The sequence below is a fragment of the Zingiber officinale genome, chromosome 2B (genome assembly GCF_018446385.1).
Source record: "Zingiber officinale cultivar Zhangliang chromosome 2B, Zo_v1.1, whole genome shotgun sequence".
Classification (NCBI taxonomy): Eukaryota; Viridiplantae; Streptophyta; class Magnoliopsida; order Zingiberales; family Zingiberaceae; genus Zingiber; species Zingiber officinale.
In genome coordinates, this window is record NC_055989.1 from 3,173,916 (window position 1) to 3,196,532 (window position 22,617).

Here is a 22,617-nt window from a genome sequence, read left to right on the forward strand (position 1 = left end):
ACCCAAAGCCTGAACCCTAGAGGTAAAATAAAAAAAAATAACTTCGATACTATAACCCTATAACCCAAAACCTGAATCCTAAAAATTAAATTTTTTAAAAATATTTTAATTATTTTTTTAATTCAAAAATTTAAAAAAAATTAAAAAGAAAAAAAACGCTGAAATTTTACGCGATGCGTACAGTCGCGTACTGGGTCGTTTCATAGTATATCAGCGCTATATATATATAAAACAAAACAACGGCATATGTATTTCTGGCTGATATTAATTAATTAAAAAAATAAGGGGCTTTTTCGTTAAGGAATTGGGTGTTGAACCGGCAATATCAAATTCTCACACGGCTATTGCATGGTTGCGCGAACAAGTCGGTTTTGGCGTGAGCCGTACGCAACCATTGACCTAGTCTCCCTGCTCTGACAAATTAGAATCCGCCGCGTGTTAGGCGTCCAGAACCTTCTCGTAAGGGCAAGCGCTGGCTATATAATATCCACACGCAGTAGCCGATATAGGGTTTCTTGCGATCTGGATCTGGCCCTCAACCTGCCCGTCCTTGATAGGCAAATCGCAGGTGATCTGGATTTTTTCCCCTCACATGTCTTCGAGTGTTTTTGTTTTTATGTAGAGATCTTGGTGAAGGCCTTTTTCACGATCCAAGCGGTTCTCTGCGGTGTGGTTCTTCGCTGCTTTGCGGATTAAAAGATGGTTATGGCTTCCGATCAGTTTCTTGCGGCTGTTCCACCGATTGGTTCGTTCTGTTCTTGCTGCCGAGGAAGCATTGCAGGCGCGGAAGCAGATCTTCGGCTTGAAGTTCGGATCGACGGGCGTCTTCGATCCACTAACTCCAGTTGCCAGGAAAATAGACGTTGTTTGCCTGAATGATTAAGTTCTTGCTCAGAACTTGTCAGTTGTAAAGGAGTGGATGCCTCTTGGGGATCAGAACAAGACGGATGGGCTGGGTTCTTGATGATAGACTGGGAAGGTAATATGCATTTGAACATGTTGCATCGACCTTTGCCATGTTGGGTGCGCTCGCATGGCAGGTCACCCCTGCTTAATAAAAAGTAATATTTTTTGGGTGTTGGCGGGGAGATCGCACGGGGCATTTGATTTTATTCCCCGGGTTCTCCATCGCCTGTGTGTGTGTGTGTCTGCCTCTACCTCTTTGAATTTCATTTTCCCTATCGTCCCATCTCGCTATCAGTTAAATGTGGTTTCATGGCGATATCAGCAATATCCCGATTCAACCGCTGCATATTCAATTGTCCATCGCCTACGCATCCATTCCAAGTGGTGAAATCATGGGGTCCCCATCAATTTGAACCATCTTTCTGAAATGATAAGGTACAATTCTTATAAAGACTCAGTAGCTCAGTTTGGTATTTGCTTAACATGATTAGTGGATTTAGTGATATGAGACAGACGTATACATGTTAATTTCGCCCCAATCTGACTGTAGAGGAGCAAGTTTTTTGATAAAAAGCAACGTGAGTGAAAGAAGAATAGAATTCTATGAATCTATATTTGGTTTAGGGTGCATTGGATAGAATGGAATGAAATGGTTCATTTACTCTGATTTATTCATTATTCCACTACATTCAAGTATATCACAATGTCAAGTTATCATTTCAAAACTAAATGTAGATAAATTATATGAGTGACTTGGACTGATTTGACCATTGATATTGGGTCAATCCTATCTAGTAAGACAATCTGGCTGGCTAATTCAATTGAGTGAGCTTGGTGGTCAGTTCCTTGGATTCGACATGTTTGTTGGTTTGATCTGATGGATCAACCAAGCTTGGCATGCCAGAAAGACAAGTAACTCAGGCACATTGAACTTATCAAAACCAAGTAATATTGATTATGCATGATTAAAACCAAATAATGAATATAAATTGATTATACCTCTTAATTTCATTTCGTTCCTTTAGTTTTATTCTAATTATATTTCATTTAATTATACTCTATTAAATTTACTCATTACTTGGGTACATACATTACAATTTTGGTTCATTATTTTGCAGATTGATTCATTTAAGAACTAAAGATTATCAAATTTGCATACTTTTTTTTTTGAACGCACATATCACTGGTATTGATAGATGTGGTTCCTCTTCGTAATCCACGGTGTGCGACTTAATCATTGTAAATTGTTTATCAAATACAGTAAATTGCAAAGTTTTTATGGTCACTAATAATTGATAGCAAATGGTGTTATAACTAGCTTGAAATGTTTAATATGGATCATTATCTTAAGAAGTAATTTTTCAAATGGCAATCAAGTTTTTGTTTCTTAAAAATAAATTTTTGTAGTTAATATCCCTCCATTACTGCCATATCATCATATACAGTCGGTAAAACTTAACCAAGGCTAAATATGTTGAAACAATTACGTTTATGGGTTCAAATATATTCTCAAGTTCATGATTGATGTTGTGATTGTTGAAAATTTTACTGTCATATCTTCTGTACATTTCTACATTTTTCTGTGTGCTGTTTCCCATTTAATCCTGTAGAACAGTTGTAAATTCGGGTCTGGTTCGGTGATGGGTTTGTTGGGAAAAATATGTAAACATAATTGGGGTAATTGTGAATGTAAAATCATGTAGTAGAAAAGCCTCTTATGCTCTACTCATTACATGGCTTACAACAGTCTTGAGAGTTCCTGACTACGGGGGTAAAGATTTTGCAGCTGAAGCTCTATAGAAGTTTGTCGATTGTATTCAATTTTAAACATGCTGCTGCCTAAGATTGTCTGTAGCTCTGTCAATTGAACTCGGGGCGCATGTAAAATATCTGGAAAAGACTTGGAAGCATCTCGCCCTGCATTTTGGTGGAATCAATTCTCGGTTCAAGATTCGGACTACTTTTGTAGAGATTTACATTTGAAAGTTTTTCTCATGTATATATCTCATTTTGGCTGGATTTCTAGCTTTAACTATGGGTATATTTCCTTGTAGGCTTGGATTTGTTGGTACCTGAAGCTTAAAATTTCGTTGCCACATCTGTCCGAAATTGAGATACATTCATGGAGCAAAAATTTGGGCGTATTATGACTATTGTTTTGAGCACTCTTATGTGAAGTCAAGTTCTGAAGACTCCTGTAAGAACAAACTTGAATTTGTAAGCCTTTTTTTGGATTCACTTCTAGATTTCTATTTGGCAGAAGTCAAATTCATCAAACGCTTACAAGTTTTTGTGATTGCAACTTTAACTATATCCTTACCCGATGACTTCGAGAACCATTTTAAATTGCTGATTATGCACCCTATTTTGTCGTTTTATTTTAGGGAGTAGTAATATTTGATTTATTGACTTAGACGTTTTTATCTTATTTGCTGTGAAAATGTTTAAATATATTTTTAGTTGCTAAATTTTATACTATTTTCAATTAATTACAAATCTATTTTTAAAAAGAATTTGGTGAACCTTGTACAGCATCTATGGCCTTGACTAGAGATGTATATATCTATTTCGTTTCGCCTTTCAGATGTTAACAGTTCTATGGAAATTGTTTTTTAAACTGCTTTAACCTTGCATGTAGTATCCGTGGCTCTGAATTTCAAGGTAGGAGTATACAGTGAATCTATATTTTCATCCTACCAAAGAACTTTGTGTTAGGCTGATTGTTTTTCACATAACACACCATCGTTTTACACTGAATCTTTAGCTCAAAATGGTGGAGCACTCGGTCATCCATTGTCCTGTGACTGGCTCGAGAGGTTGGTGGTTCAAATCCATCAAGATTCGTGTTCGTGGATCTATAATATTGAATTGAACTGGTTGAAAATGAAGTGAGGACCAGTAAGGCTAAATAATTTGAGCACTTAGTCGAGCCATTGGATTGGCTAGTCAGTTGTAAGTTGTTCTTCAGGCATAAATGATTAACTATCCTAAATTCAATGCGGTTGGCATATAGAACTAGTAAATAATTACTCTATGTTATAAAATGTAAAAGCATATAGAACTAGTAAATAGTTACTATATGTTATAAAATTACATGTAAAATCATGATTAAATTATGTCCTAAAAACTAACGATTAGTTTTTGCACATTATAAAAGTTAATGACTAATTTCTATACGTCCTAAAATCTATATATTAAATTATACTGTTGGTTCATTTGAAATATAGTAAGTGTCAAGAGTCTTCATTGTTTTGTTTTACTTAAATGTTATTTTAATTAGATTATCACTTAGAAAAGTAAAATTAAAATATATAAAGTGATTGTTGTAGAAGTTAGTACTTCTATAATTGTAGAAGTTAGTTGTTAGTGTTAGATCGTAAATATGTTAGAGGAGGGGAGTGAGTGAATAATATTCATCATTTTTTTAAAATTCAAAAAAACATGCATAGTAGAAAAGAATCATGAAAATCAAATGCTAACACAAGTAGTTTTACTTGGCTCGAAGTCTTCAACGACTCTAATTCTATGATCCATACTCGTTGAATGTTTTTGTTGGGTAATCACTATAATCACAAAATCGTTACAAGAGTAAGTATGTAGGAATTTAGATTATATTACAATACATCATGATTGCATACTTGTGCGTAGCTTGTCGGAGTTGCTTTTCAATATCTCGGAGACCTTTTCGAAGTAGTTAGAGTAGCGTGCGATTATGAAAGTTGTAGTGAGTGTTGTGTTCAAATTGCTGGTCGAAGAGTGCTTTTATAGCCCCATCCGGGTACCTAGATCCCCTCCTAGGTGTCTGGACTATGCTAACGTGGTGAGCTATCCTCGAAATTTCATCCCTGAAGTTTCTCCATGTCCAGGCGCCTGAACCCCCTTCGAGTGCCTGGACGATTGACGTGGGTCGACCACTCCTTGTGCTCCAACTTACCTTCTGGATGAATTTTCATGGGTCCGGGTGCTTGGAGCAACTCCGAGCATCTGGACCACCCGAGTATCAGGCCAGGCACCCGCCCAAGGTTCTTCCTCATTAAGCTTTATTTGGTGCCTGGAGCAACTCCAGGCACCCAGACTTCAGGTGCCTGGAGCCCTTTCGGGTGCCGGAATCATTTTTTTACTTTTTCTTTTCTATAAAAAAGAGTTAGTCCAGGAAACAAAATATTTAACCAATAAAACAAAGTTATCACAATAAGGTAGCAGTGTTAATTTGATCCTGTGTCCTCGAGTCCTAAATCTAGTCACGGTCTCAATTTTTGTTTCTAAAATGGATCTAAATTGGACCTGTGCCTAACATTCCCAAGTGGGACTCGTTCTCACTGGATCACTCTCCACCAGTGCTTACCTTACTTACCAATCGCAAACTTTCTTGATGTCAGATCCCTGACCAAGATTTCTTACCAGATGTCAACCAATCTGGACTTCAACCAGTTGTCAATCTAACTAGACTTTCTCTACCAGATCTCAGCCAACCTGGACTTTAGCCAGTTGTCAACCTAACTGGACTTCGTTCTGCCAGATCTCAACCAATTTGGACTTCGTGCCTAATTGGACTTCAGCTGGTGTTTCAATCCTCTAGACCCATCAAGTTAGTCAATCTTGCGCACTGGGTAACAAGGTTAGATAAATATAACATCTAACTTTAATTTATTTGTCATTCATTAAAACTCAGGTTTGATCATTGGTGCTAATTGCACCAACAACTAATTTCTATATGGTCGAATGGTCAAATAATGTAAGACTATTTTGGATAGTTCATATTAAATGAGACGTCCATTTGACTCTTTCGAATTTTTTGTCCAAAAAAAAGACACCACCAAATGTGAAAGCCAACGAGTTCAACGCACTTGAACTCGTGATCATCAAGCGATTGATAAACTCATGTAGAGGAGGTCAATAGACTCGTGGCTAAGCAACCATGGTGAGCTAGTGAGTAGGATGGCAGCTCACAGTTCGGTTCATGACAATAATCAATAATCTTATAATTAATGGTGAACTCGTGGCCCTTGTAACATTATAGTAGTTAGCTAATGAACAACAGAACAAGCGACAAGCTCACTAATGAACTACTATTAGCCCCTTAACTTGTTGCCAAGGCAGGGCACAAGGATTGACTCGTTGCTCCTTTAATTCAGCTTATTGGGCATGTGCGCAAGGCATGCTAAGCAACGACAGAATTTGCGGCAGCGCGCAAGGACTATACAAGAACAAGTCTAGCAGGAGGTCAACTTGACGGTGGCGAATAAATGTGAAGATTGGACGTGTAGAGTTTGAGTATTTAGCCAAGCAAGGCTTACAGAAAAGGCTAGCCATGGCATGCGACGAGTGCATGCAATGCTGCACGAGGGATGGAGTAGCAGGAAGGATGTTTTCGCCTAAGTTCATGGTGCAAGACTTAGGCCATACATTGGGTGTGTCGGTTAGCATTGGGCATGGTGCTAATGCAATCAATTTTTAGAGCCAGGCTAATTTTTAGAGCCAGGCTTGGGCCAAGCACAAGGGTGCGAGTTGATGTTTGGCATGGTGCCAAAGCAGTAAGTGATGTGGACAGACAATTGGGATATGTAGCATGGTAGTTTGACGAAACTGCCTTGCAACCGCTTGCAACCGCCAAGCCAACTTTTGCCTATGCATTATAAATAGACAATGTCAGACAATGACTAAGTAGAAAGGAATGTGTGAGCAATCTGTTAAGAGTCCACTTTATAATCATTTATTGTGAATACAAAAAGGTTAGGAGTTCTTCCTGTACGTTGGGCGTTCTTGCTTGTGGCTAGTTTTGTGCTTTTGTCTTATGCATTCTCTTACACTTTGGTGGTGCGTTTGTAGGATGAATCAAGTGTTGGACTTAGTGGCCAAGCAGAAAATTTCTAAGGTAGAAATTACCCTTGTGACAATTGGTATCAAAGCTTTGAAGATAGCCGGACGCAACCATGAAATTAGAGAAAGGATTGCCGCTCTTGAAGCCTTGGTTGGTGTTGCCCCTGAGGGAGAAGATGTTTGCAATTTGATTGCAAAAATTTTCAAATTGGAGGCTAATATGGAGCAAATTCAAGAGTCTCCAATGGAGGAATTGGTGTAGATTCGCAAGGATAATGAAGATCTACGTTTTAAAGTGGTTGTTCTACGAAGAGCAATGTTTTCAAAGATGTGGCATGATTGTTCAATGATAAGAGTTCCTGAACTCAAATTCTTTAGAGGCACAGAGAATGCCAAGGATCTCAAAATTTTTTTGTAGGATATGGAGTAGTATTTTTTGGCTGCGATAGTGTCGGAAATCGAAAAAGTGACAATTGCAAACAAGTACCTTGTTGATGATGTAAAGCTATGGTGGTGAACCCGCATAGTAGATGATGATAATGCGAGTTGACAAAAAATTGATACTTGGGATGCAAGTCAAATTAGGTCTTATTATGGTTTGATGCCTTGTATCTAAGTGTATAGGAACTTACGAGCACAAGAAGTTGAGCAAAAGATACAGTTAACGAGAAGGACGACATGGGATAGAGTTGTTGGTATGGTTTACACTAATAGTCTAATCCGAGTTTTGATGAATGACAAGTAAGTTAAATTAGGTTCTATCATGATCTAACCACTTGATTAAGTGTGAAGGAAATTCATCTAGGTCGACGGGCCGACCAGATAGCTAGTATGAAATCCAACTAGGTCAACGGGTCGATCGGGTAGCTAGTACGAAATCTAGCTAGGTCAACGGGTCGATCGGATAGGTAGTACGAAATCCAACTGGTTCGACGGGCAGACTGGATAGCTGGTACAAAGTGTAGATAGGTCGTCGGGCTGACCGGATATCTGGCAAGAAGTCCAGCTAGGCCAATGGGCTGACCAGATAGCTGACATGAAATCCAGACAGGTCGACGAGCTGACCGGATGTTTGGGAAACTTGTAAGTTAAGGTAAGTCACTAGAGGAGAGTGATCAAGTGAGGACGCATCCCGATTGAAGGGACAATAGGCGTCGGTCCAGTTTAGGTCCATTTAGGATCCTTAAGCTGAGATCTTGACAAGTTCCTGGTCCGGAAGGACAGGAACTAATTATTACTCTATATTATTATTAAAATTATCCTAATACTTATTTGCAGGGTATTTTTGTAAAATATGGTACCCAAATAATAATTAAATAATAAGATTTTTTGATAAATAATTTTAACAGAATTTTTAGAAAATTTTAGAAATTTTCAAGGATTTAATCGGAGTCCGTAGGACATATTTTGAGGGGATAAAATTTTAGGCTTTGGAAAAGGTATGTTCGGAATACCCAAAATTTGAGAGTTGATTAATTCTATTAACCTAAGGTATAAAACCAATACCTAAGTTTTGATTTCCCTAATTCCTTTTTCCTCTTCTTCTCTCGCCGATCCCACTCTTCCCAAACCCGCGCCGAATCCTCTTCCTTGAACCCACGCGGCGCCGAGCTTCTTCCTCGAGCCCCCACTTCGCCGAGCTCAGTCGGCCTCTTCCCTGTCCCGTGCACGAGCACCACGCGGCCGCCGACCTCTTCTTCCTCGCGTGCGAGCACCCTAGCCACAACTCCCTCTCCCTCTCGCGATTTTCCTCACTCAAACCGCCGGACCTTTTTTCGCACACGAGCACCTCAGCAGCCGGCGACCTCTCCTCCTCACGCCAGCACCAGAGACGCCGCAACGAGCCAACGGCCAACGCGACGCCTCTCCATCACTGGCTATCGTGCCCTAATACCGAATCCCTTGGCGATTTTCTCCTTCATTGGTCGCTAGTTTTCGTGGAGGTGGGTTCCGGTTGGAGAGGAAGCTGTGGACGCCAAGCTTTAGTAAGTGCAGCTTGTGGACCTGAGGTATGCAAAGTATCATACTTGCCATTAACCTTCTACATTGTGTAGCTTCGGTTATGGGATCTGTGAGGTGATGATTAGGTTGTTAGGAGACTAATTGCTGGTTGGTGATGCCCAATTTGTGGATTTAGTTGCGATTGGATCTTTTGTCGTGATGCTCTAGCCTTCCTGTGTCGTGTTCTTGTTTTCTTTTAGCACTAGATTTTTCTGGGACAGATTCGGTAGGCAAAAGTTCGTTGATATTGATTTTGTTTCTGAATGATGGTTTGATCCTATTTTATTTCTACTAGATCTAGAGGTTGTGGTTAGGAATGTGATGTTAAGATCGTTAATCTTTGATAATGGGTGGATCGAGGTTCATAGTGTATTAGGGGTTTTCCCTAATTAAGTTAGATTTGGGTTTAACTAGATGTTGTTTATGGAATTAGCTAAATTGTACATCACGTGATTTTGCAGGACGTTTGATCCTGTCTGAAAGCTGAATCAACGGACGCTGGGCACGTGGCGCTCTCCTGGCAGCTGACGTAGATCCTCAGCCGGTCGGACGGCGCTCCGGCGGACCTGCACAGAAGTCGGGCCGGGAAGGGGTTCCCGGCGACGACCCTCCGACGCTCAAGTCAGGTAAGCAAGCAACAGAAAAAAGTGGTTCCAAAGGTGTTGAACGCGTACCTCCGGCGAAGTATAAGGCTCTTTATATAGAGCGGTGAAAGAGCTCCTGCACGTCCACCGAGGCGCATATGTGTCCGCAGCCCATACCTCGGTATGTGTCTGTCAGAAAGCTTACCTGACGCCATACTGCTACAGTCCAAGCACGTCTTCGATGGGACAACAGAGCACCTTGTTGTCAGACTTGGAGTATAACCTAGCCATAGGACTTGACAGCTGTCATAAGATGTTCTTGTCCTTCTTTACCGACTACAGGCCGGGGCGTCCGTCCGACCGGCGAGACGAGGCGTCCGTCGGGCCAGCATTCCTCTTACGCCCGGCCGGACGGGCCATACATCACGTCCGGCCTTCCCTCTTCATCGGCCTGCTGGGGAGATCTTCGGTAAGATATTATATAGGGACTACTAGCAGTATGTTACATTGTTTTCGGACGATCATGGCGTCCGATCGGCCCTTCGTTATTGTTTCATTGAGCGTCGGAACCCCGACCTCTGTCGGGGCGCCTCTTGCTGTCCGTTATTCACCAGTCGGCCTGCCGGGAGGTCGGCCCATCCTTCTCCGATCGGCCACCTGGCCTTTTGACTGCCACGTGGCATTGACCCCTCAGAATGGGGGCCCCCTGTTCTAACTGCCGGATCACTTGCTTCCCCCTCAAGTCTAGTCGAAGGAGGCGAAGTCCGACTGACTGGACTGCCGATCTGACTGAGTAACGACCGATACATTAGTCCGCTCGGCCAGACTCAGGGATGTTCATCCGTTTGGCGGTGCCTTGCTCGTGCCTTGTATTCCCTTGAAATCCCTACCAGATCCTTTCCTTTACTGCCAATTGTAGGACCGTTAGATTCGATAGAGGAGGGGGGAGTGAATATCGATTCGAAAATAACGAGTATAAACGCAACGGAAAAGTAAAATAGACACAATGGTTTTACTTCGTTCGGAGCCTGTGACGACTCCTACTCGAAGGCCCGTGGTCCTTGACCACTTTCGTTGGGCAATCACTAACAATTCGAAATGATGATTACAAAAGAACCGTACAGGGAATGCTAATGAAAACTGAAAACAAATACCGACAAAAAGGGAAAAGAACGGAGCGTAGTGTCGGAGCTTTGTTGGCGTCGCACTGAACGTCGAGCAGCAAGACCAGTAGTAGAAGAGTTCTCAGCTTGATTGATTGATCCTGAAGCTCCTGTCTAGGGCTTCTTTTATATGCTGTTCCAGGCGTCTGGATCCCTTCCGGGCGCCTGGAATGTGACGTAGCTGCACAAACCATGATGCTCCACGTGGCGACGACTCGGCTGGATAGAATTCGCCTTCCGGGCGCCCGGATCCCCTCCGGGCGCCCGGACCACCTTGTTCCAGAAAACTCCCTTTTCCTGCAAAACAAAGTTAGTCCGAGGCAAATGTATATCCTGTAAAACAGATTGTCAGCACAGTTAAAGTTCAACAAATAAATAAAAAGAGTATGACTTAGACTCCGTTTTTCCGAGACCGGAATCTAGTCACGATCTCGACTTAGATATCCGAAATGGATCTAAGCCAGATCGACGCCTAATGTTCCCTTCCCGGGAACGCGTCCTCACAGTCACTCCCTTCCAGTGACTTACCTCACTTACCTGTCAGACGTCCGGTCAGTCCGTCGACCCGTCTGGACTTCTCGCCAGCTATCCGGTCAACCCGTCGACCTAGCTGGACTTCTCGCCAAGCGTCCGGTCAGCCCGTCGACCCGCTTGGACTTCTCGTCAGTTATCCGGTCAACCCGTCGACCTAGCTGGACTTCGTGCTAGACATCCGGTCAGTCCGTCGACCTGTCTGGACTTCTCCTGCACACTCGATCAAAGTGTCAGACAACAACAAAACTAACTTAACCTATTTGTCATTCATCAAAACCTGGGTTAAATCGTTAGTGCTAACCGCATCAACAATCTCCCCCTTTTTGATGGAATGACAACCTGGTTAAGTTAGTGAAAACATATGCAAGAAACAACATGCATTTATGTGGTTTTAAAGTTAGTCTGTATTTTCAAATTGGTTTAGCTAACTTAACCACCTAACCAAAACATGCATTTATGTGGTTTTAAAGTTAGTCTGTATTTTCAAATTGGTTTAGCTAATTTAACCACATAACCCTCCCCCTTTGGCATTCATCAAAAATAAGTAAGGGTAAACAATCATAGTAATCAAATTTTGAAACATATCTAAGTTTGGTTCAAAATTGAAAGATAAAAGTACAATTTTTAACACCAAGTTAAAAAAATAGTCAAGGTGACTTGGGGGAGACAAGTTGAATTTTGAAAAGTATAAGTTTAAAAATAATCAAGTTTAAGTTTTTTTTAAAAAAAATTTCAAATCAGGTTTTTTTTTTAATTTTACTTTTCATGTTTAAGTAACATTTACTTTTCAACAAGGTAAATTTTCAACTTCGATTTTTAAAAACAAAGCAAAAATTTTAAACAAGTAAGAATAATTTTTCAAGAAGTAAGATATTTGCCAGAATAAATTTTTAAGGATAATTTGATAAAAGGTAAGTTTGGAAGGTTGAATATTCAAGCATATTTGTCACTCAACTTTTAAAATCAGGTTTTAAAAAAAATTAGGTGGGATTAAACTTAGTTAATTTTAACTTTTTGAAAACTGGTGTTTTAAAATAAGTTAGTTTTAAAACACATTTTAAATATAAAAAGTTAATTTCTCCCCCTGAACTTGATACTTATCTTTATCCAACTGTCTAACCAATTAGGTACTAACTAACTATCAGAAGATAGTAACGTTCACTTGGTTAGTCAGATTAAGTTGATTATAACCAGTCAGTGTTTGACTTGACTGATGAATTTAATCTGATTACTGTCTGATTTGTATTTAACGTCCAGACTTATGCTGATGCACTGAGATAAGCATCTTAAGTCCAGACAGTTGGCCTATGCATCTCACCCCTTTCTATGTTTGTCAAACACAAGCAAGGTAAACCTAAAGTGTTGGTGAGATGCTCAAAAACTAGCCCTATGGGTGCATGCTTTCTATGGATTCCAAGCTAGTCTAAGGCCAAAACTATTTTTGAAAGTCTAAAAATGGAAGGTTTTGAAAACAAATAAATTTGACTTATAATTTGAAAGATTGATTTTTTAAAACAATTTTGAAATTTAAAATTCCTAGTCTATTGAGCACATTCCTAATTTTCGGCGTAAGTTGCTAAACTCACTTTCAGGGAGTGGTTTTGTGAAAATGTCAGCTAAATTTGATTTGGACTCAATGTATTTGAGTTCAATATCACCTTTAGTAACATGATCCCTGATAAAGTGGTGCCTAACTTCAATATGTTTGGTTCTTGAATGATGCACAGGGTTCTTGGTTAAGTTAATTGAACTTATATTGTCAATTAATACTTTTACATTTGTAATGTTTAAGTTGAAATCTTTTAGAGTATGCATCATCCATAGTAATTGTGCAACACATGTTGGATCGAGACGCGCTAGAGGGGGGGTGAATAGCGCTCGCGGCTATTTGTTCGATTATCGGAATCGTAAAATGTTCGTAGAGTAATTAACGCAGCGGAAAGAAACAAACACACAGAAAGACAAGGAAATTTACTTCGTTCGGAGCCTGTGACGACTCCTACTCGAAGGCCCGCGATCCTTGATCGCTTTCCGTGGGCAACAACTATAAGCTCGACAAGAGTACAAGTATTACAGTTAAGTATAATGAAAAAGTACAGTTATACCGACGACAATATCGTAATCTGAAGATTTCGGAGCTCCGGGTCGTCGGTGTCTCGTAGTAGCACTTCGGGATCGTCTCGTGAGCAGCTTGTAGCAGAAAGATCGCTTGGAAGAAGTTGTCGAGAGCTGCTGGTCGAGACCCCTTATAAAGAGGGTTCAAGGCGCCTTATACTGTTCATCAAGGCGCCTTGAACGAGCCGAGTCACCCGCGTGGATCAGCACTGACCTGGTCGAACTCTATCTGGTTCAAGGCGCCTTCATGCCTATCCAAGGCGCCTTCAACCTCCGGTCCAAGGCGCCTTGAGCTCCATTCAAGGCGCCTCCAGTCTGCACCCGAGGCGCCTCCAAGCTCCATGGAGGCGCCTCGGACACTGTTCATCCGAGTTGTAACTTGCTTCTTTGTTCATGAAAAATGTGTTAGTCCAAAACACATACCCTGCAAAACAAAGTTAGCACAGTACACATGATAAATAAAGTGTAGACAGTCTCCGGACTGTCCGAGTCTGACTTCGGGTTTCCTACCGGAAACCCTAGGTCGACCCGACGCCTACTGTTCCCTCTACGGGGAACGCGTCCTCACCTACTCCACTCAGGAGATTTACCTGTTGCCAGTACGATCCTCCAGATCGACTGGACTTTTGCTCGGCACTCGATGCTTCCGGACTTTCTGCTGAACATCCGCTTCACCGGCCAGTTCAGACTTTCACCTGGTTCGCGACACCAGGACTTTCCACCTAGGGTTACCACCCCCTAGGACTTTTGCCTGAAGCCATCGACCTACCAAGACTTTCCGCATAGGGTTACCACCCCCTATGACCTAGGGTTACTACCCCCTAGGGTTTTACCTTGCCTAACCGCAGTTAGGACTTTCCTGAAACACTCAGCAACAGCTGTCAGATAACAAAGCACCTTAACTTTGAATCCTTTGCCATTATCAAAACTTAGGTTCGATCGTCGGATGCTTCCCGCACCAACAATCTCCCCCTTTTTGATTATGGCAACACGTAATTCAAAGTTAAGAAAAACAACATATGTAATAACTGTATAAAGTTAACCAAGCTTAAGTAAATAAACTTCAAATGCAATAACAGTTAAGCTGGAAACTTTTAACTTTGTAATATAAGACTCCCCCTTAATAAAATCCCTCCTTTTATTAAATACTTGAATTTAACTTTACTTTACCTACTCTCTGCTTTGAATTTTCCTTTAACTTTAATTTACCTACTCTCCCCCTTTGCCATATATCAAAAATAAACCAGTTTGAAAGTAGATTTGTATTTTTCGGAAGGAAAATTTTCAAAAGAGGGAAAAAGAACAATTTTCTTCTTAGCAAAAACGACTTAGCTTTTTGAGTTTTGGAATTTGCCAAATTTGAAAATACTTAGCTATATACTCAGCTTCGAAATGATTTGTATTGAAAAAATATTTTGCCAAGTAACTAAGTTTAGAGTACAATCTAACTAAGTCTAGTTAAAATAGTCTTAAAACTAACTTTGAAAATATGAGTACTTGAATTTTCAATAAAAGGATTTGCTTAGCAGTTATAAAATATGAGGGTCATTAAAAATAACTTTAAAATGTTATAAAAAGGTGACTAGATTTGAAAATATTTGAATAGTCATTTTGAAGAAACTTTGATATTAAAGAAAAATATTTAGTTTTAGGACAGAGGGAGTAGCAGTAGTTTGTTTTCTAGTCCAAGCATGAGTCAAATTAAGTTATTGAGTTTAATTTGATTAAGTATCAGAGCCTTAAAATAATCAGGTAAGGTAATTTGATTAGAACCTTAAAGTACAATTATGCTTAAAAAAAATTGAAACACACTTTTCCCAATTGTCTAACCTTTAGCTACTTGCTGATTGCCTAGAGGGCAGTAGTTTTCACATGGTTAGTCAAATTAAGTCCATTTGGTCTAGTTAGAGTTGGCTAGAGCTGGAAGACTTGACTTGATTATTATTTATGATGTGTTTAACGCCCAGACTCATATTGATGCACAAATATAAGCATTCCTGAGTCCAGGCTATACCTTATGCATCTCACGGCATTCTAAGTTTTTTAAAACACAAGCAAGGTAGACCTAGGTGTTTGTGAGATGCTCTGGCTTAAAGCTAGAGGAACATGTTTTCTAGGGGGAAAACCTAGGCTTAATCCGAATTTTTTTTGAAACTTCTAAGAAATTGGAATTTTGAAATAAGTGTTTTCCTAGAATTTTAAAAGCAAATGATAAACCAATTTAAAAAACATTGTCTATTCTACCCAACACATTCCTATTTGTCTTCTAAGTGAGCTGAACTCAAGTTCAGGTAAGGGTTTTGTGAAGATGTCAGCTAGATTTGATTTTGACTCAACATAGTTTAGTATAATATCACCCTTAGCTACATGATCCCTTACAAAATGGTGCTTCACTTCTATATGTTTAGTCCTTGAGTGATGAATTGGGGTTTTTGTTAAATTTATGGAACTTATATTATCAATTGAGATTTTTGTGTTATGATAGTTCAGTTGATAGTCTTTAAGAGTGTGCATCATCCAAAGCAATTGAGATGTGCATTCACCTAAGGCTATATATTCAGCTTCAGTGGTAGATAAAGCAACACAATGTTGCTTTCTACTTGACCAACTTACTAGGCATTGTCCTAGAAATTGACAACTACCACTTGTGCTTTTTCTATCTAACTTGCATCCGGCGTAATCCGAGTCAGAATAGCCAAGAAGGTCAAAGGTGCAAGTTCTAGGGTACCAGAGTCCTATATTTAGAGTACCTTTAATGTACCTAAGTATTCTTTTAACATAGGTTAAATGTGACTCTTTTGCACAAGATTGGTATCTTGCGTACATACCAACCGCAAATAATATGTCGGGTCGGCTTGCAGTTAGGTAAAGCAAGCTTCCTATGGCACTCCTATAGTACTTTGGATCTACTGATTTTCCTTCAGGGTCAGAGTCTATGTTAATGTTGGTGGCCATTGGAGTATTTATTATTTTTAAATTTTCCATGCAGAATTTTTTAATTAATTCCTTTGCATATTTAGTTTGATAAATGTATATTCCATCTTTAGTTTGTTTTATTTGTAAACCTAAGAAAAAATTAAGTTCACCAACCATACTCATTTCAAATTCATTTTCCATTAATCTAATAAATTCTTTTAAAAATTTAGAGTTATTTGATCCAAAAATTATATCATCAACATAGATTTGAGCTATGAAGATGTCTTTTTCTACAGTTTTTACAAATAGAGTTGGATCTATTTGACCTTGGTTGAAACCTTTGGATATTAAGTGATTTGATAATCGTTCATACCATGCCCTAGGGGCTTGTTTAAGTCCGTACAAGGCCTTTTTTAACTTAAATACATGATTAGGATATCCTAAGTCCTCAAATCCTGGGGGTTGGCTTACATAAACTTCCTCCTTAATAAATCCATTTAAGAATGCTGACTTGACATCCATTTGGTATAGTTTAAATCCTTTGTTTGCTGCATAGGCTAACAACATTCTAATGGATTCGAGTCTAGCTACTGGGGCATAGGTTTCATCATAGTCCAAACCTTCAACTTGGCTAAATCCTTTAGCTACAAGCCTAGCCTTATTTCTAATTATTTCGCCTTGATCATCTAGCTTGTTTCTAAATACCCATTTTGTATCGATTATTGATTTATTTGAGGGTTTAGATACAAGTTCCCAGATTTGATTTCTCTCAAATTGGGCTAACTCTTCCTGCATAGCTATGATCCAGTCCGGGTCAGGTAGTGCTTCTTCTATTGTTTTTGGTTCGATTTGAGAAATTAGGGCAATCTGACTGTGGATTCTATAGGAGGATCTAGTTCTGACTCCTAGATTTGGATCACCCAAAATTTGATCAGATGGGTGAGAGGTGCTGGCCCTAGTTGGTCTTATAAGTGGGTCAGAGGCTGGTTCCTCTGGTTTATTAAGATTTGGTTGAATTTCATCATCTTCTATATTTCTTGGATCAATATCAACATTCTCATTTATATTTGGTAGATTATTTTCTTCATCAAATATTATATTAGTTGTTTCTTCAACTTTTAGGGTGTTTTGATTGTAGACTCTATAGGCTCGACTGTTTGAGGAGTATCCTAAAAATATTCCTTTGTTAGATTTGGGTGTGAATTTTCTTAAATAATCTTTAGTATTTAAAATGTGAACTTTACATCCAAATACTTTTAAATAATTTAAGTTAGGAATTTTATGATAATATAGTTCATAAGGGGTTTTCTTGTGAAATTTGTTGATCAAAATTCGGTTTTGAATATGATTTGCAGTATTTATTGCTTCTGCCCAGAATTGGTGATTTAAATTATATTCATTTAACATGGTTCTAGCGGCTTTTTGTAGAGTTCTATTTTTACGTTCCACCAGACCATTTTGTTGGGGGGTTCTAGGACATGAAAATTCATGTTGATATCCATTTATTTTACAAAATTGGGTAAATTTATGATTTTCAAATTCCCCTCCATGATCATTTCTTATTCTTTTAATTTTAGTATCTTTTTCATTTTCTATTAATTTACAAAAGTTACTAAATATTTCATAGGTTTCATCTTTAGTTTTTAGGAATTTTACCCATGAAAATCTAGAGTAGTCATCAATTATTACTAAGCAATACTGGTTCTTGCTTAGTGACTTAGCTCCATGTGAATCAAATAAGTCAAGGTGAAGGAGCTCAAGTAAGGAGCTGGTTCTTTCAAGATTTGTTGATTTGTGTGTTGACTTAGTTTATTTTCCCTGTTGACAAGCATTACAGATAGAATTTTCAATGAATTTTAGTTTTGGTAAACCTTTAACTAGACCATTATGACTCATTTTTGAAATGAGTCTAGTGTGAGTGTGACACAATCTTCTGTGCCACAAATCAGTTTCCTCTTCTTGTGTTAGAAAACACTTTGTTGAGGATGTCGGTAGATTAATTGAATACATATTATTTATCCTAAGTCCCTTAAGTAAGATTTCAGGATTTTCAATGTTTTTAACTAAACACCTGGTTTTGTCAAAAGTTACTAAGTATCCGCTATCACACAATTGACTTATACTTAGTAGATTAAACTTGAAATTTTCAACTAAAAGGACTTTTCGAATAATAAAATCGGAGTTGAGTTCGATATTACCTCTTCCGATTACCTTAAGTTGACCTTCGTTACCGAATGCAACTGATCCTAAGTTCTTGTACGTGAGTTTAGTAAACTTCAATTTATCTCCAGTCATGTGTCTGGAGCAGCCACTATCCAACATCCATTGATCCAATTCCTACATAGGAAGTGGTTGAGTTTTAAAATAATTTTGAAATTGAGTTTTTAAAATAATTTTGAAGTTGAGTTTTAAAATAATTTTGAAGTTAAGTTTTAAAATAATTTTGAAATTGAGTTTTAAAAATAATTTTGAAATTGAGTTTTAAAATAATTGAGTTTTAAAAATAATTTTGAAATTGAGTTTTAAAATAATTTTGAAATTGAGTTTTAAAATATTTTTGAAATTGAGTTTTAAAATAATTGAGTTTTAAAATAATTTTGAAATTGAGTTTTAAAATAATTGAGTTTTAAAAATAATTTTGAAATTGAGTTTTAAAATAATTTTGAAATTGAGTTTTAAAATATTTTTGAAATTGAGTTTTAAAATATTTTTTAAAACTTAGTCATCTCACCCGATCTAAATTTTCAATCAGGGAATCCTATGATTGATGTGAGATGATTTATTGTTGAATTCAGGAGTTTTGGTTTAACTTTGTGTTAGATTCAGATTTGGCTTTGGGTTCAACAAGTAAGCATTCTTTGGATAAACTTCTGGGCTATGGTGAGTCACAAGGAGCTCATTAAAGTAACCATGTCTTTGAGGTTTTCCAAATAGTCCTACCCATTGAACTTAATACCAATCCTTGGTCTAACTAGTCAGGATCCATTTAAGGGTAGCTTCGGTCAGTTCCATTTGGCCAAATGCACCAGGTCGAAGCCATATCTTCCTAGTCATGCGATGCCCAAGCTTCCCTAACGTACTATCATCCAAAAACTTCACCAGTACTGTGGTTCAAGTTAACCTTAGTCCGTTTTAATCTAACCTTAATTACCCTGCCGGGTAATCTACTCTTGTTTTACCCATTTCGGGTAGATTAGGTTCAGTTACCCTGCCGGGTAGTTTAGTTGGGGGTGCCAGCGAGTCTGGAACCTCCATCTTTATTTTGAGTTTTAATTTATGATTTTATTTTGACTTTCAATTTCGAATTTTGAATTTTAATTTTAATTTTTAATTTCAATTTCGAATTTTGAATTTTAATTTTAATTTTTAATTTCAATTTCGAATTTTGAATTTAACTTTTAATTTCAATTTCGAATTTAATTTTTAATTTTTAATTTAAATTTTGAATTTTAATTTTTAATTTCAATTTCGAATTTTGAATTTTAACTTAATTTTGAAGTGTATTTTATTTTTGAGTTTTTATTTCATAATTTAATTTCAATTTCGAATCTTGAATTTAACTTTAATTTCAATTTCGAATTTAATTTTTAATTTTTAATTTTTAATTTAAATTTTGAATTTTAATTTTTAATTTCAATTTCGAATTTTGAATTTTAACTTAATTTTGAAGTTTATTTTATTTTTGAGTTTTGAATTCATAATTTAATTTCAATTTCGAATCTTGAATTTAACTTTAATTTCAATTTCGAATTTAATTTTTAATTTTTAATTTAAATTTTGAATTTAGAATTTTAAATTTTTAGGATTATTTTTCTTTTTGCTCCCCCTGGATCATGACCACGATATGGTCTATCGAGGTAGTATATTTGATCCTTCGGAACCCAGTATTGGCCAAGTCCAACTTGATTGACCAAGTTAGACTTGGAGACCCATTCTTGGACTGATTTAACACTTTGTTTGTTTATTAATGATAAATAAGATCTATATTTACTTTTGTATCCCAGCCCAGTTCTGTTGTAGACGGCTCTTTGTGTCCCAAGGATCAAGTTCAAATTCTTGGAGCCCAAAGTAAACCGTTCTAAGGTATTTTCTAAATCTTTAACCTGATTTGTTAGACTTGAATTTTCTTCCTCAAGTTTTTGAACTTGAGTTAGTAATTCAGTCTGACTCTGGTCAGGTAAAGGTTTGGTGTTAGCCATTTCTTTAAGGACACTTACTTCTGTTAGAAGTGACTTAACTTTCAGGTTTGACTTAGCTAATTTGCGCAATAAATAGCTAACTAAAATGTTCAACCTGGAGATACTTACAGCGGGGTCTGGTCCTTCGGAAACGGATACGGATCCGTGGCTTTGCTCGGACTCTGCCTCAGACTCGCTCTCGCATCCGTATTCGACGACTTGGTCCCGGGCCATTAATGCGAGTAGACTCGTTTGTTCGAGCTCGTCGTCGTCGTCCTCTGATGAAGATTCGTCCCATGTTGCCTTAAGGACCTTTTTCCTTCTTTGCTTTTTGACCTCCTTCAGGTTAGGGCAGTTGGTTTTGATGTGCCCTTTTTGGTTACACCCGTAGCATGTAACTTCAAACTTCATCTTTGTATTTTGTGGGCCTTCCTTTGATTTCACTGCCTTCTTTAGATCTCTTTTGTCGAATCCTTTCGTCTTGTAGAGCTTCTTCACGAGATTTACCAGCTCGGTTGTAGTGTCACCTTCTTCATCATCAGAGTCTGGTTCAGCTTCCGATGCTGGTTCGGTTCTCCGTCGTGGTCTCGGTTCCCGGGTTCGGCTTGTACCTGCAACCAACGCAATACCTTTCTCGGTAGGCTGTGTATTAGTCTGCTCATGAAGTTCAAATTCACTAAAAAGTTCATCTAGTTTTAAGGAAGATAAATCCTTGGAAACTTTGTAGGCATCTACCATTGATGCCCACAATGTATTCCTTGGAAACGAGTTTAGGGCATACCTTATTACGTCCCGATTTTCTATCTTCTGGCCAATTCCGTGAAGAGAGTTAAGCATGTCTTGTATTCTCGCGTGAAGAGAACTCGCCTCCTTCCTACATTTTTAGATTATATAATTTATTAAGTAAAAGATCTCTTTTACTTACCTTGGTGTCGTCAGTGCCTTCGTGGAGTTCGATTAGCTTTTCCCGAGCTCCTTTGCGAGAAGAGAACGGGCCAACTCGTTGAGTTCTTCTTTGGTAAGACCACACTTGGAGGGTGCAGGTAGCTTTGGCGTCGGCTTCAACCTTTTTATTAAAGCGTCCCACTTCTCGCGGGTGTTGTTTTGTCGTCATCGATTGGCGGTTTGATCCGTCTTTATGATCATCCACGTTTCGAATTGTATCTTTAGATACGTTTCCATTCTTCCCTTCCAGTGGCCAAAATCCTCTCCGGAGAATAGCGGGGGTCGATGTTGAAACCCTCTTGTTGGGTCATTTATAATATGTAACAAAAGAAAACAGAATATGTTCCAAGACTAAGTCTTGGATTAGTAGTCCTGGAATAAAGAATAATAAAAGCGAGCTCGAGTGGTGTTGCACCTACTTGAGCAAAAGTCGATTCGAGGGAAGCAGAAATTAGAATATAGCTATAAGGCTAAATTCTAATTCGACTCGAAACGAAAAACTGCGAAAAATTTGTTTTGAAAGGTGGTTGCACATTAAGTCGACCTCGATACCAATTGTTGGATCGAGGCGCTAGAGGGGGTGAATAGCGCTCGCGCTATTTGTTCGATTATCGAATCGTAAAATGTTCGTAGAGTAATTAACGCAGCGGAAAGAAACAAACACACAGAAAGACAAGGAATTTACTTGGTTCGAGCTGTGGCGACTCCTACTCGAAGCCCGCGATCCTTGATCGCTTTCCGTGAGCAACAACTATAAGATCGACAAGAGTACAAGTATTACGGTTAAGTATAATGAAAAAGTACAGTTATACCGACGACAATATCGTAATCGAAGATTTCGAAGCTCCGGGTCGGTCTCGTAGCAGCACTTTGGGATCGTCTCGTGAGCAGCTTGTAGCAGAAAGATCGCTTGGAAGAAGTTGTCGAGAGCTGCTGGTCGAGACCCCTTATAAAGAGGTTGGCGCCTTATCTTGCTCATCAGGCGCCTTGAGCAGTCACTCGCGTGGATCGGCCGACTGGTCGAACTCTATCTGGTTCAAGGCGCCTTCATGCCTATCCAAGGCGCCTTCTCCGGTCCAAGGCGCCTGAGCTCCATTCAAGCGCCTCGATCTTCTTGGCCTTTTCTGGCTCGCACCCGGCGCCTCAAGCTCCATGGAGGCGCCTGGACATATTCATCCGAGTTGTAACTTGCTCCTTTGTTCTGAAAATGTGTTAGTCCAAAACACATACCTGCAAAACAAAGTTAGCAGTACACATGATAAATAAAGTGTAGACAGGTCTCGGATGTCAAGTCTGACCGGGTTTCCTACAGGAAACCCTAGGTCGACTTCGCTTCTTGTTCCTCTACGAGGAGCGTCCTCACCTACTCCACTCGGAGATTTACATTGCCGATCGATCCTCCGGATCATTGGACTTTTGCTCGACTTTCGATGCTTCGGAGTTTCTGAACATCCG

The 22,617-nt window shown here is 38.8% G+C and overlaps 1 long non-coding RNA gene across 1 annotated transcript; it reads left to right on the forward strand.

Moving 5' to 3' along the window:
- The first annotated feature begins 490 nt into the window (after positions 1 to 490).
- On the forward strand, positions 491 to 3,269 carry LOC122045100. Its single transcript, XR_006129894.1, has 2 exons — positions 491 to 2,871; positions 2,961 to 3,269. It is a non-coding gene; the product is annotated as an uncharacterized LOC122045100 (long non-coding RNA).
- The last annotated feature ends 19,348 nt before the right edge of the window (positions 3,270 to 22,617 follow it).